Raw genomic sequence first — 12,587 nt, forward strand, 5'->3', positions numbered from 1 at the left:
TCTGACAATATTATGACATCATTATCTTTTATTGCTGATTTCAAAGATTTCTTCTTTTCTCTTTAATATCATAGTACAAAAACTAAACTTTTAACAGTTCATAAAAACATGAAGGCAAAGTGCAAACATTGAAGTGCAGCATCAGCATCAAATCAGAAGATCATCTATTAATGTAGTGTTTATGTCACTCAGCATCACTTTAAAGGCTTGGGCTCTTCTCCAACTCCTCCAGCTAGTCGATATACTGCCAGACTCACTTGATGTGCCAAGCCATCGACGCTCTCCTGTACACACAAACACACATTCATATAACTGTAACTGTACGTCTGACATGGAGCAGAAAAGGGTGATTTTTTTTGACAGCGATATTGGGAGCGTGTTTATAGGGAAGTGTGTTTGACTGAAGCGTGAATGCAGTGTAGGGTGTATGAAGGGTGTGTGTGTGTGTGTGTGTGTGTGATGGGAGCGTGTGTGACGGGAGCTTGTATGTGAGAGTGTGTGTGTGTCTGGAGCGTGTGTGAGAGTGTGTGACGAGTGTGTGACGGGAGAGTGTGTGACCTGGAGAGTGTGTGGTACGGGAGCGTGTGTGTGATGGAAGCGTGTGTGTGACGGGAGCGTGTGTGTGACAGTGTGTGTACCTGCGTGTCAGCTTCAGCATACACTCTGACCACATCCTCAGTGCCAGAGGGTCGGACAAAGGCTCTGGCTTGTTTGTACTTCTTGACCAGAGCATCTATGGAGTCTTGTAGTCCTGCTGGTGTTACTGCCTTACGCTCTGCATGTGTTGTGTCTATCACACGCCTGTCTGCTACCTGTAGTGGAAAAACACTATAACCTACACGTCAGCATTCAGGAAGAAACGATTTGTGGACAAACACATAATCATATCAACAATATCAGAGTCATAACAAAGTTATCTATCAATCAAATGTTCTGTCAATTACGGCTTAGCCTGGGCTGTGGGGTAAGCTATTAAAAAGGGGGCGGGGCAACTTCATCTTCAACTTCCGGCCTGACTTCTTAGAGAACAGAACAAAGGTACTTCACAGGAACTTTAAAAGTGAACAAAGCCATTCATATTATGCATCAAAAGTTGTTCTATATACAGTGCTGTGCATAAGTATTCACCCCTTGAACCTTTCTTTATTCAGAAGTTGTTTGCTTCTTTAGAACGTACCTAAAGAAACAACATTATGTTACTGGAATGAAGCACAAAGTGCTGAAAAGTGGCTCACAGACCTTGACTTTGAGCTGGCGATTGGGCAGGTCTGAGTATATGACATCCCAATCCTGAACAGTTATCCCTCTGATAGCCAACTAGCGACTTTAGCATGCAATCACTTCAATCAGCAGCATATCTGAAATGGCATCACCTGTAGCCTGTGGCAGAAATGAGAGAAATAAACTTATCCGTTTCAGTATTAATATTCGCCCAAAGAACAATTTTTAAGCCATAAAGCTGACAACATTGTTTAAATTCTGTTATTCGTTCACCAGGAGCTTACCTGGTTGATGAGGTTCACAGTGTTCTCCAGAAGCTTTCCTGCATGTTTCTGCTCATCTCTTGCGTTCGGGTCTTTGGCTAGCTGCTGGATCTTCTCTGCTTTTTTACTGAACAGAACCTTAAACGCACCAGCAAAAAACAACTGCTGTTACAAGCTGGAGTCGTTCCTTAATGTTAAGCTTTCTCTTTCCTCAAAATCTTCTTATCAAGAACAGCAATTGTTGTAGGCATTGTGTTTCTACGCTCACCGTTCCATGGCCGTGATGGAGATGCTTCACTCCTGTCTTCGTACAGCACACTGAAACCTGAAAGCGAAGGTTAAAAGGCAAAAGATTTGTAGTAGCAACAAGATATTACACTGTAATAATACTAATACTAATACAGTCCTTGCTTCAGAATTTCACAGTTGTATAAATCAATGCACAAATCAAACAGACTCCACATTATTAGGTGAACACTTCAAGATTTACGGCAGATTTTCAGCGGCTTTGGTCCGAAACATGTTGTGTGACGTTATCACAAACATTCAGGAGTACAGCTCTTACAGAATGTCATTACAGATGTGACTTCACTCCTAGCAGTTTAAAAGAAGAATCCTGTGCTTGGGATTTGACCGATTCAAGTAGCTTTACACACAAACAAAGCAAAAAAACATGAAATCCTGAAGGAACAGATTACAACATTACTGTTTAGAAATATCATGTCAAATAATGTGATAAAACACCTTCATGACGTTTTCAAGGTACTGTGTAGAGCTTCCATTGGCATACGCTGTCTGAACCACAGCAACCTGCAGATTCAGCCCTGCCTATACAAACAAACACACAATGGTCACAAGTCAGGATAAAGATTTGACATGTTATGGTTGATAGTTAACAGACCTGCCTAGTCACTGAAACAGAACTTAGGGAGCATGTTATAGTGACACAGCATCCAGAGACAATGTACATAAATACACTGTAGTTATGCATACAACTGTCCCTTCCTGATATCTCAGTTCATGCGATTAAGAGCGGTTTGGAAGTTTCGTACAGGATGTATGACCGTGTGTGTGGTTTCTACCTGTGTCAAAAGCTCCTTGAGGTATGTGCTAATGAGAGTAGCAATTTTATCTCCGTCCAAAAGATGGAAGTGTCTGGCAGAGTCCTTGTAATAGTAAACAGCAGCGCTGACCCGCCGTCATATCCATACCTAGAGAGAGAAAGAGAGAGAGAGAGAGAGAGAGAAAGAGAGAGAGAGAAAGATATATATATATAAACATTCATGTATTGAGTGAAGCTATGAGGATGAATTGCTGTGCCCAAATTTCAGAAGTAGTTCCCTATTTAGTATTAGAATTTAGAATTTATTATTTCATTTGTTCCCTAATTTGGTGAGATGATTTATGCAACCAGTAAGAGGAGTCTGCTACTTAACAGCGGGAGGTGTTTCCACAGGCACGGTGTTAAACACCCATGTTAATAGCATTAGTATTCATTATGTACAATATTTGGATAGGTTTTGCATTTCCGGTAATGATAAATTCCTCCTCAAGCAGAAGGTAAAATTCTTCCATTCAGCAGCTGTAACTACTTTGTAATTCCTGTGTCTGAGTGTTTTGGTCATTACTTGAGCCAGTAGTGAAACAATACTAAACACCGTCACATACCTTGTGGAGGTTTCTGCTGCACTTTCACATAATGAGCTCCACACAGATAGTTAAGACTGCCGCTGCTGCCGTCATTAAAGAGCTCCACTAGCAGCTCGGACTTGAGAAACACCTCTATTTCTCGTATCTTTAATGCTCCGATCCCATTGGCCCCATCCACCAGCAGCCTCTTCTGGTCATTCGTGCGTTTCGGGGCCTGTGAGAGATGAGAGCAGGCATGAGATGGTGCGTGTCAGTCTAGATAAACTTGGCTGAAGTTAGACTTTAGCATGCATTTTGTTTGCCTTTACTCCAACAGCTACAGCTAGCTTATATTTGTCAGTATCACGGTCAGGTTCAGGAAAAGCTTTATGCTTAAAGTGCATTATGCCAAACTAATAAATCTCTGAGTGTCAAATGTCGAGGAAGTCTACAACAAATCCTTGCAAATACACTCCAATTGTCGCATATGAACATTTGAAATCTTACATTCTTTGTGAGCTCAATGAAAGCCTTGGAGAGTTTCTCATAATATCCTTGTATCGTAGCGGTACCGTAGCGGCCGTCGGTGTTGCGACATAGAACCATGTAATGCAGCTGAGGTGTGGTCACCAGGCCGTAGTCTTAAACACACACACACATTGACACACAAACGTGAAAAAGTGAAAATATAAATACATTTATTAACCCATCAAATGAATGGGAGTTGTATAGGCAATTCTATATCATCATTTTATTTAAAAAAAAAAAAAAAATTATTTATTCTATTTTCATGCCGCAGACAGTCGATAAAGCATGTTGTTACTCATCTGTAATCTTACTGGGTACCGTTGTGAATGTGACAATTAAATTCTAAATTAAAATGCTTTTTAGAACCACACTGATCTGTTTAAAGAAAAGCAAATTGTACTTATTTGAAAGCACACCATGACTATGGCCTTGTAAACAGGAAACCCCATCCAACACGGCCCGGGACAGGTTCTCGCTGCTTGGCCTGAGTGGCAGAACGTATATCCGTTCAGTTTGTAAACTATTAATCTGCTAAGAAAAAGAATAATAAATACTGTACAGAGTGCACGTGTTACGTGTTAGATACCTAGTGTCACGGCCAGTGACGACGTTCGCTGCCTCGCTCATGTCGATGGATTCTTTCCCAATGATATCCCTAAGTACACTGCACAAATCTTCCTGATCTGCATTAGCCAGCTCAGTGGCATAGCCTTCCCAAGCTGGAGTCACCATCTCCCCCATTGGGTCAATCAGCTTCACACCGTTGTCCTCCTGAGCAGCAGAACACACAAGAAATACAGGGAAATGTGTCTACAGTCATCTATATACATATAATAAAACACATTCAACTTTTCATAAAGAGAAACCTTGCTGTTTGTGTAACACTACCCACCTCTGGATTGTGAGAGGCAGTGACCATGACACCAATGGTGGACTTGGTTTTTTTAGACCTCAGCGTGGCCAACAAACCCATGCGGAACATCACGTGGTCCAAATGATTTGCAGTGGTGCGAAACCCTGCTGTACCATACTGCAATGTCAGTCCGCTTGGTTTGGGATGGAGAGCAGATTTCTGGGATACTTTCTCAAACTGTGCCATGGCTAAAGAAATCCAAAGTCTGCTTAACCTGTAAGGCTGCATCCAGGCTGTACACCTGCCATGATTACATAGTTCTAACCACATCTATACACATCTTTCCTGGGCAAAATAAAACGCTGTTTCTTGCTTATAAAAGCTAAATTTATATTTCTGATTGTTCAAAAAAGATGGTTGGCATACATACTGTAAGAAATTACAGATTCCGATGTAAAGATACACATCGGAAAGAGCTAATTCCTAAAAAAGGCTTAAGTATCATAATATAATGTGTTTAGAACTCTAAATGAATAGACTCGATCAAATTGTTAGTATGGGAGCGGCAGCAGGACATCAGGGACCGCCACTAACAAAGGGTTTACGTGACCGTGATTAACATTTAAAGTGACCATTTGGGTGATAACAATTGTAACAATACCAAGCCAAGGTGTACATGACCATGATGAACATTTAAAGACATCCGGCTAGACAACACGATGTATCCCAGCCATTTAGGAAGACTCAGTTCTTAAAATATTCAATACACATTTTAAAGGAAACCCTATTTAAACCACAAAGATGAAAAACAGTATAAAAAGCTTGAGCATGGTTTGTCCTGTGTTCTTGTCTACTCCAATGAACACAAAGTACTTCATTTATTTTGTCACTGCTATGCTGGAATAAACTTCTTCATTAAGATCCTCACCCTCATCGTTTTATTTTCATACATTTTTTGTTTCTTACAACACCCTTTTATTAATGCTTTAAAATTATATTAATGTCTTATTTTAACATTCCCTATAAAGTTGTGTTCACAAAAGACTTGTCCAACCTATTTATTACCTGCACAAGCATATTGTACTTATATATAATCCTCCAGTCTAACGGCCTCTATGTGTGTGTGTGTGTGTGTGTGAGAGAGAGAGAGAGAGAGAGAGTGTGTGAGTCTGTCTGTGTCTGTGTGAGTGTGTGTATGTATGTGTTTGTGTATGTGTGTGTGTGGGAGAGAGAGAGAGAGAGAGAGAGAGAGAGAGAGAGTGTTTGTGTGTGTATGTCTGTGAGAGAGAGAGAGAGAGAGAGAGAGAGAGAGAGAGAGAGAGAGAGAGAGAGAGAGAGAGAGAGTGTTTGTGTGGTTATGAGTGTTTTTGCCTTCGTTACAGCATCACAGATATTCAAAGCTCTTTTTTTAACACTAAGTGTACAATAAACCCCATGAAATATAAAGTACTTCTGTTTCCTTGCAGAATGTCATCTCTATTGAACCTATTAAACTTCATTAGGCATAACTAAGCATAACTGTCCAGTTCTACCTGTTCAGGTAACTTTTTTAAATTTAATTTTAACTTATACAAACAGAACAACACTTATACAATCATAGTTTTGACAAAATAACTAAGAGGCATTTATTCATTAATTTATCATCCGGTTTCATTAACTCAGTAATTCTGCTGCTGTTTTCTACATTTCTGGTGTTTAAACAAAATGTGGATATTTATAAAAGGTAACAGATCTGCTGAGTGCAGCTTCAGCTTACAGAAAGAAAGACTTAATTAGTTTTAGTATCTGAATGACACATAATTACACTCAGACTGGTGGAGTTACAACATTACAATCACTGCAGTTTTAAGTAACTTACGTCATGTAAACATAAATAAACACAAAGTCAGGTTTTTTTTATAACTGCTTCTCTCTCTCTCTCTCTCTCTCTCTCTCTCTCTGTAATTTTTCATAAAGTCTGTCTTTTGTTTTGTGTTGTTTTGATACTCACGCAGATTTGACGGGCGCGTTTATGGAAGTCGAAAAGTCCATCAACAGAGATCTAAAGGAGTCTGATTTCTGCTTCCGGTATTGGAGGCTCGGATTAGGTAGTGATGATGCTGACCTGCACCGCGCATGCGTGGCGAGACAATCTACCGCGCATGCGCAAAACAAGATACTTTAGTCCACATTATTTCTTCATAACCTTAATAATGTCTTAATGGACCTCAGAACTGGCACGAATTGAGAGTGAAAGTCACTCATATCGGTCTTTTGTCACGCTCTCCCGCCACTTATCAGCCAATCAAAAAAAGAGGCTACACAATAGCCAATCATAAAATAGCACTATTGTATCTGGGTAAGATTTAACGCAACAACCAATGAAAAAAAGCAAATCCTGGAATTGTTCAGCATCACTTTGAGCACAGAGTAAGTCATGATCTCACACACACACACACACACACACACAAATTAATAAATGTAAATTGAATAAATACTTTGTATTTGTTAAATTATGATCAGTGAATCTTACCAAACACAAAAAAATTGGTAGTATGGGTGTTGGTTGGGGTTGGAGATGTCACTCTTGCCTATCTTCAAGACATGAGAGCCCTGATGTTATAATAATTGTTTTTTTCTCTCCCTAACAATAAAAATGTACTTGCACATGCTGTAGCTGTGCTTCAGGGGCTTCCTCCAGTTTAACCCCCACTGATGGGTTTTTAACTGTGGAAACTGTGTTCGTAGGGTTGAAGGCCTCACCCTTTCTTCGGTTACTGTTTGAGTAAAGGGGTTATTCTGGGACGATGGCCCTGAAGCCCACCACGATGAAGAGCCCTCACAACTGTGTTCCTTGAAACATCAACTCCAGAAGAGGCCAGGTCAGCAAAACCCTGCAGCGGATAGTGAGGACAGCGGAGAAGATCATTGGGGTCTCTCTTCCCTCTATCATGGACACTTACACCACACGCTGCATCCGCAATGCCAACAGCATTGTCGATGACCCCACACACCCCTCACACACACTCTTCACCCTCCTGCCGTCTGGAAAAAGGTACCGAAACATTCGGGCCCTCACGACCAGACTGTGTAACAGTTTTTTCCCACAAGCCATCAGACTTCTCAATAACTGAACTGTACTGTACTGAGCACAACATACACTGACATCATCTGTATTGACTGCACAGACCCTCACAAAACACACACACTGTTTTGCACACTTTTCTGCTGTTTTTGCACATACTGTCTAACATTTCAGCTGTTTTTGCACATATTGTACAATATCTCAGCCATTACACACATACTATACAATATTTCAGTCATTTGCTGTTTTTTGCACAACTCTATATATTATCCAAAGGACCTGCTGCAAAGAAACTGTGTTCATTCTAATGTTACTGCACGAAACATTGTTTGAACATTCAATATGTACATTCAGTATGTACACTGGTCGGCCGGCGCTGTTTCTGTTACTGTTTATTGTCTTTTGTGTATTGCATTTTTTGTACTTTTTGTATTGTCTTGTAACTTTGTCTGCACTGTCTTTTGTCCTGCACTGTTTTTTGTCCCTCACTGTCTTGTTTGTCTTGTTTGTCTTGTCCTGCACTGTTTGCACCAGGTTGCACAGTTGCAGTTTATGTATCTAAGACTACTTACATGTCCTTAGCCCTGTCTTTGTGTTATGTAGCACCCTGATCCTGGAGAAACATTGTCTCATTTCACTGTGTACTGCAACAGCTATATATGGTTGAAATGACAATAAAAGCTTCTTGACTTGACTTGACTTGACTTGACTTGACTTGACTTGACTTCAAGTTTTATCAATGCTGCAATCATTGGAACAATCTTTAGGAATATGTTCCAAAATTCCTGGGGGGCTAATAATTTTGGCCTCAATTGTAGTAGTACCTGTTTGGTTATGAGGGTTTTTTGCCTTCGTTACAGCATCACAGATATTCAAAGCTCTTTTTTTAACACTAAGTGTACAATAATCCCCATGAAATATAAAGTACTTCTGTTTCCTTGCAGAAAGTCATCTCTATTGAACATTAGGCATAAGTAAGCCAGTTCTACCTGTTCAGGTAACTTTTTCCTCCAGTTTAACCCCCACTGATGGGTTTTTAACTGTGGAAACTGTGTTCTTAGGGTTGAAGGCCTCACCCTTTCTTCGCCAAACATAAGCAACCTCCATGTGCCCAAACAGTTACAGTTTAGTCTCATCAGACCAAAGCACAGACTCCCAAAACTCATCTTTACCTTCCACAGTCTGGCTGTGATGTGCTGCTGTTTGAGTAAAGGGGTTATTCTGGGACGATGGCCCTGAAGCTCACCACGATGAAGAGCCCTCACAACTGTGTTCCTTGAAACATCAACTCCAGAAGAGGCCAGGTCAGCAACAATCATCTTGGCAGATGTCTGGGGCATCTTGCTGACATCTCTATTTTCCTCTCCAGAATTCTTGAAATCTTGTGCTTACGACCACACCCAGGTTTGTTTCTTACAGAATTTGTCTCCTTGTACTTGCCAATGATGCAACGTACAGCGGTTCTAGACACTGTGAAACACTTGGAAATGGCAGTATAGCCTTCCCCATTATCATGAGCCTCCATTATCTTCTTTCTGAGCTCAAGACTGATTTCCTTTGTCTTCCTGTGTTTGGCATGGTGAGTAAAAGTAGTCTCGCCCAATAATGTGATCAAGTGCCCTGCTCCTTGGAGTCCTTTTATGCTGATTGAATGCCCAGGTGTTGTTAGGAAGCCAACTGACTGCAGAGGTGTATTTTGAAAGCTGATTGATTAATTAAGGTGTGTTTTGAAAGCGAAAATTCACACGGGGCTAATATTTTTGACCACCCCATTTTCACTATATTTCATATAAAGCAAGCCTAAAAATGTATTTTATATTCCAAAATGTGCCAAAAACTATAGCACTCGTGAATGTTTGATGTGCTTCGAGAAGCTCGTCATGAGGCACATCAAGACCCAGCTACCACCCCCATGCCATTGCCACAGCCCTCCACTTAGCCCTCACCCATCTGGACAATAAAGACACTTATGTACGAATGCTGTTCATAGACTTTAGTTCAGCATTCAATACAATCATCCCTCAGCACCTGACTGAGAAGCTGAGCCTGCTGGGACTAAACACCTCCCTCTGCAACTGGATCCCGGACTTCCTGACTGGGAGACCTCAGTCAGTCTGGATCGGGAACTGCATCTCCAGCACCACCACACTAGACACTGGAGCCCCTCAGGGCTGCGTGCTCAGTCCACTGCTGTTCACTCTGCTGACTCACAACTGTGCAGCAATGCACAGATCGAATCATATTCACATCACATCACATCACATCAAGTTCGCAGATGACACGACTGTGGTGGGTCTCATCAACAAGAACAACGAGTCAGCATACAGGGAGGAGGTGCAACAACTAACTGCCGGGTGTAGAGCCAACAACCTTTCTCGGAATGTGGACAAAACTAAAGAGATGGTTGTGGACTTAAGGAGAGCACAGAGCGAACACTCTCCGCTGAACATCGACGGATCATCTGTAGAGATCGTCAAGAGCACCAGATTTCTTGGTGTTCATATAGCGGAGAACTTCACCTGGTCACTCTACACCAGCGCCATCACCAAGAAAGCCCAGCAACGTCTCTACTTCCAATGAAGACTGAGAAAGGCACATCTCCTTCCCCCCATCCTGACCATGTTCTACAGAGGGACCATTGAGAGCATTCTGAGCAGCTGCATCACTGTCTGGTTTGGGAACTGTACGATCTCGGATCGCAAAACTCGGCAGCGGATAGTGAGGACAGCGGAGAAGATCATTTGGTCTCTCTTCCCTCTATCATGGACACTTACACCACACGCTGCATCCGCATTGCCAACAGCATTGTCGATGACCCCACACACCCCTCACACACACTTTTCACCCCCCTTGCCGTCTGGAAAAAGGTACCGAAGCATTCGGGCCCTCATGACCAGACTGTGTAACAGTTTCTTCCCACAAGCCATCAGACTTCTCAATAACTGAAGTGTACTATACTGAGCACAACATACACACACATCATCTGTATTGACTGCACAGACCCTCACAAAACACACACACTGTTTTGCACACTTTTCTGCTGTTTTTGCACATACTGTCTAACATTTCAGCTGTTTTTGCACATATTGTACAATATCTCAGCCATTACACACATACTATACAATATTTCAGTCATTTGCTGTTTTTTGCACAACTCTATATATTATCCAAAGGACCTGCTGCTAAGAAACTGTGTTCATTCTAATGTTACTGCACGAAACATTGTTTGAACATTCAATATGTACATTCAGTATGTACACTGGTCGGCCGGTGCTGTTTCTGTTACTGTTTATTGTCTTTTGTGTATTGCATTTTTTGTACTTTTTGTATTGTCTTGTAACTTTGTCTGCACTGTTTTTTGTCCTGCACTGTCTTTTGTCCTGCACTGTCTTGTTTGTCTTGTTTGTCTTGTCCTGCACTGTTTGCACCAGGTTGCACAGTTGCAGTTTATGTATCTAAGACTACTTACATGTCCTTAGCCCTGTCTTTGTGTTATGTAGCACCCTGATCCTGGAGAAACGTTGTCTCATTTCACTGTGTACTGCAAAAGCTATATATGGTTGAAATGACAATAAAGGCTTCTTGACTTGACTTGACTTGACTTGACTTGATTATATCAAGTTTTATCAATGCTGCAATCATTGGAACAATCTTTAGGAAAATGTTCCAAAATTCCTGGGGGCTAATAATTTTGGCCTCAATTGTAGTAGTACCTGTTTTGTTATGAGGTTTTTTTTGCCTTCGTTACAGAATCACAGATATTCAAAGCTCTTTTTTTAACACTAAGTGTACAATAATGTAAAAAAGTAAAGTACTTCTGTTTCCTTGCAGAAAGGAATCTATCTATCTATCTATCTATCTATCTATCTATCTATCTATCTATCTATCTATCTATCTATCTATCTATCTATCTATCTATCTATCTGTCTGTCTGTCTGTCTGTCTGTCTATCTATCTATCTATCTATCTATCTATCTATCTATCTATCTATCTATCTGTCTGTCTGTCTGTCTGTCTGTCTGTCTGTCAGCTATTTTGGATTGTTGAATAATAAACGTTCAGCTGTTCAAACAGAGAAGCACAACAAACATTAGGAGGTCTTCCTGCAAAGCATCTTACTGCAAAGTCTCAGCCTTTCATATAAACCATCTATCACAAGGTTTCCAAATAATATATTCATTCATGTGGGCTTCATATGTTGACAAATGTAAAATTTTGTCAATGTAAATGCAACTGATAAATCGCAATTTTTCTAATTTGTGAAAAGATGCTTTGGTGGAGTGCAGCAGACAGAGCAGACATTTTCAGACAGTTTCATCATAAAAGAATATGATCATAGCCAAAATATACATTCATATATATCAAAATAAACATTCATGTTTCTGTGCTCATGACATGAGAAGGGAGAGATGTTTCGGCAAATGTATTTCTATCAACCTGTGTGTGTGTGTGTGCGTGCGTGCGTGCGTGCGTGCGTGCGTGTGTGTTTTCTAAAAAAGATACTGTGCAGCTGCACCAGCAAGGCACAGAGATGTGGAGCTTTATGCTGTATTCCTGTCTCATGCTGTGCTCACATTGAAACAAGGCTCATAGCCTTATTCTAAATAGTAGTAACTGAAGAGTCTGAGCAGATGTAGAGGAAGAGATTATGATAAGAAATGGTCACTAAACGTATGCCTTTTTTTATTTAGTCAGACACACAGACTCTCTTTAAGACCTTGCCAATCAAAATGTCCAACTCTATTCTTCGGTATAAATGATTGTTAATTAATAAAAAAATATGTGCATTCTGTTTTCAAGGTATGAATGGGTATTGTGGGGATAGATGTTAGAGATATATAGTATTTTACCTTTTAAATATTGATAATATTTATAAATGTATTAATTAATTTATTTTTTATTCTTATTTTTATTCTTATTATTCTTCTGTTTCTATACTTCCTTAAAGCTGCTTTGAGACAATGTGAATTGTTAAATGCACTGAACTGAATTGAATTTGAGGTATGGAAGAATTTTTGTGCCAAAATAT

General features: G+C 40.4%; 1 protein-coding gene and 1 pseudogene across 4 annotated transcripts in view; both read right to left on the bottom strand.

Moving 5' to 3' along the window:
- Positions 1 to 12,587, bottom strand: part of LOC113647427 (forkhead box protein M1-like) — a 55,197-nt gene that overhangs the window by 10,662 nt on the left and 31,948 nt on the right. The gene's annotated exons all lie outside the window — the stretch shown is intronic.
- LOC113645599 lies at positions 68 to 6,540 on the bottom strand (annotated as a pseudogene).

This window comes from Tachysurus fulvidraco, chromosome 19, assembly GCF_022655615.1.
Source record: "Tachysurus fulvidraco isolate hzauxx_2018 chromosome 19, HZAU_PFXX_2.0, whole genome shotgun sequence".
Classification (NCBI taxonomy): domain Eukaryota; kingdom Metazoa; phylum Chordata; class Actinopteri; order Siluriformes; family Bagridae; genus Tachysurus; species Tachysurus fulvidraco.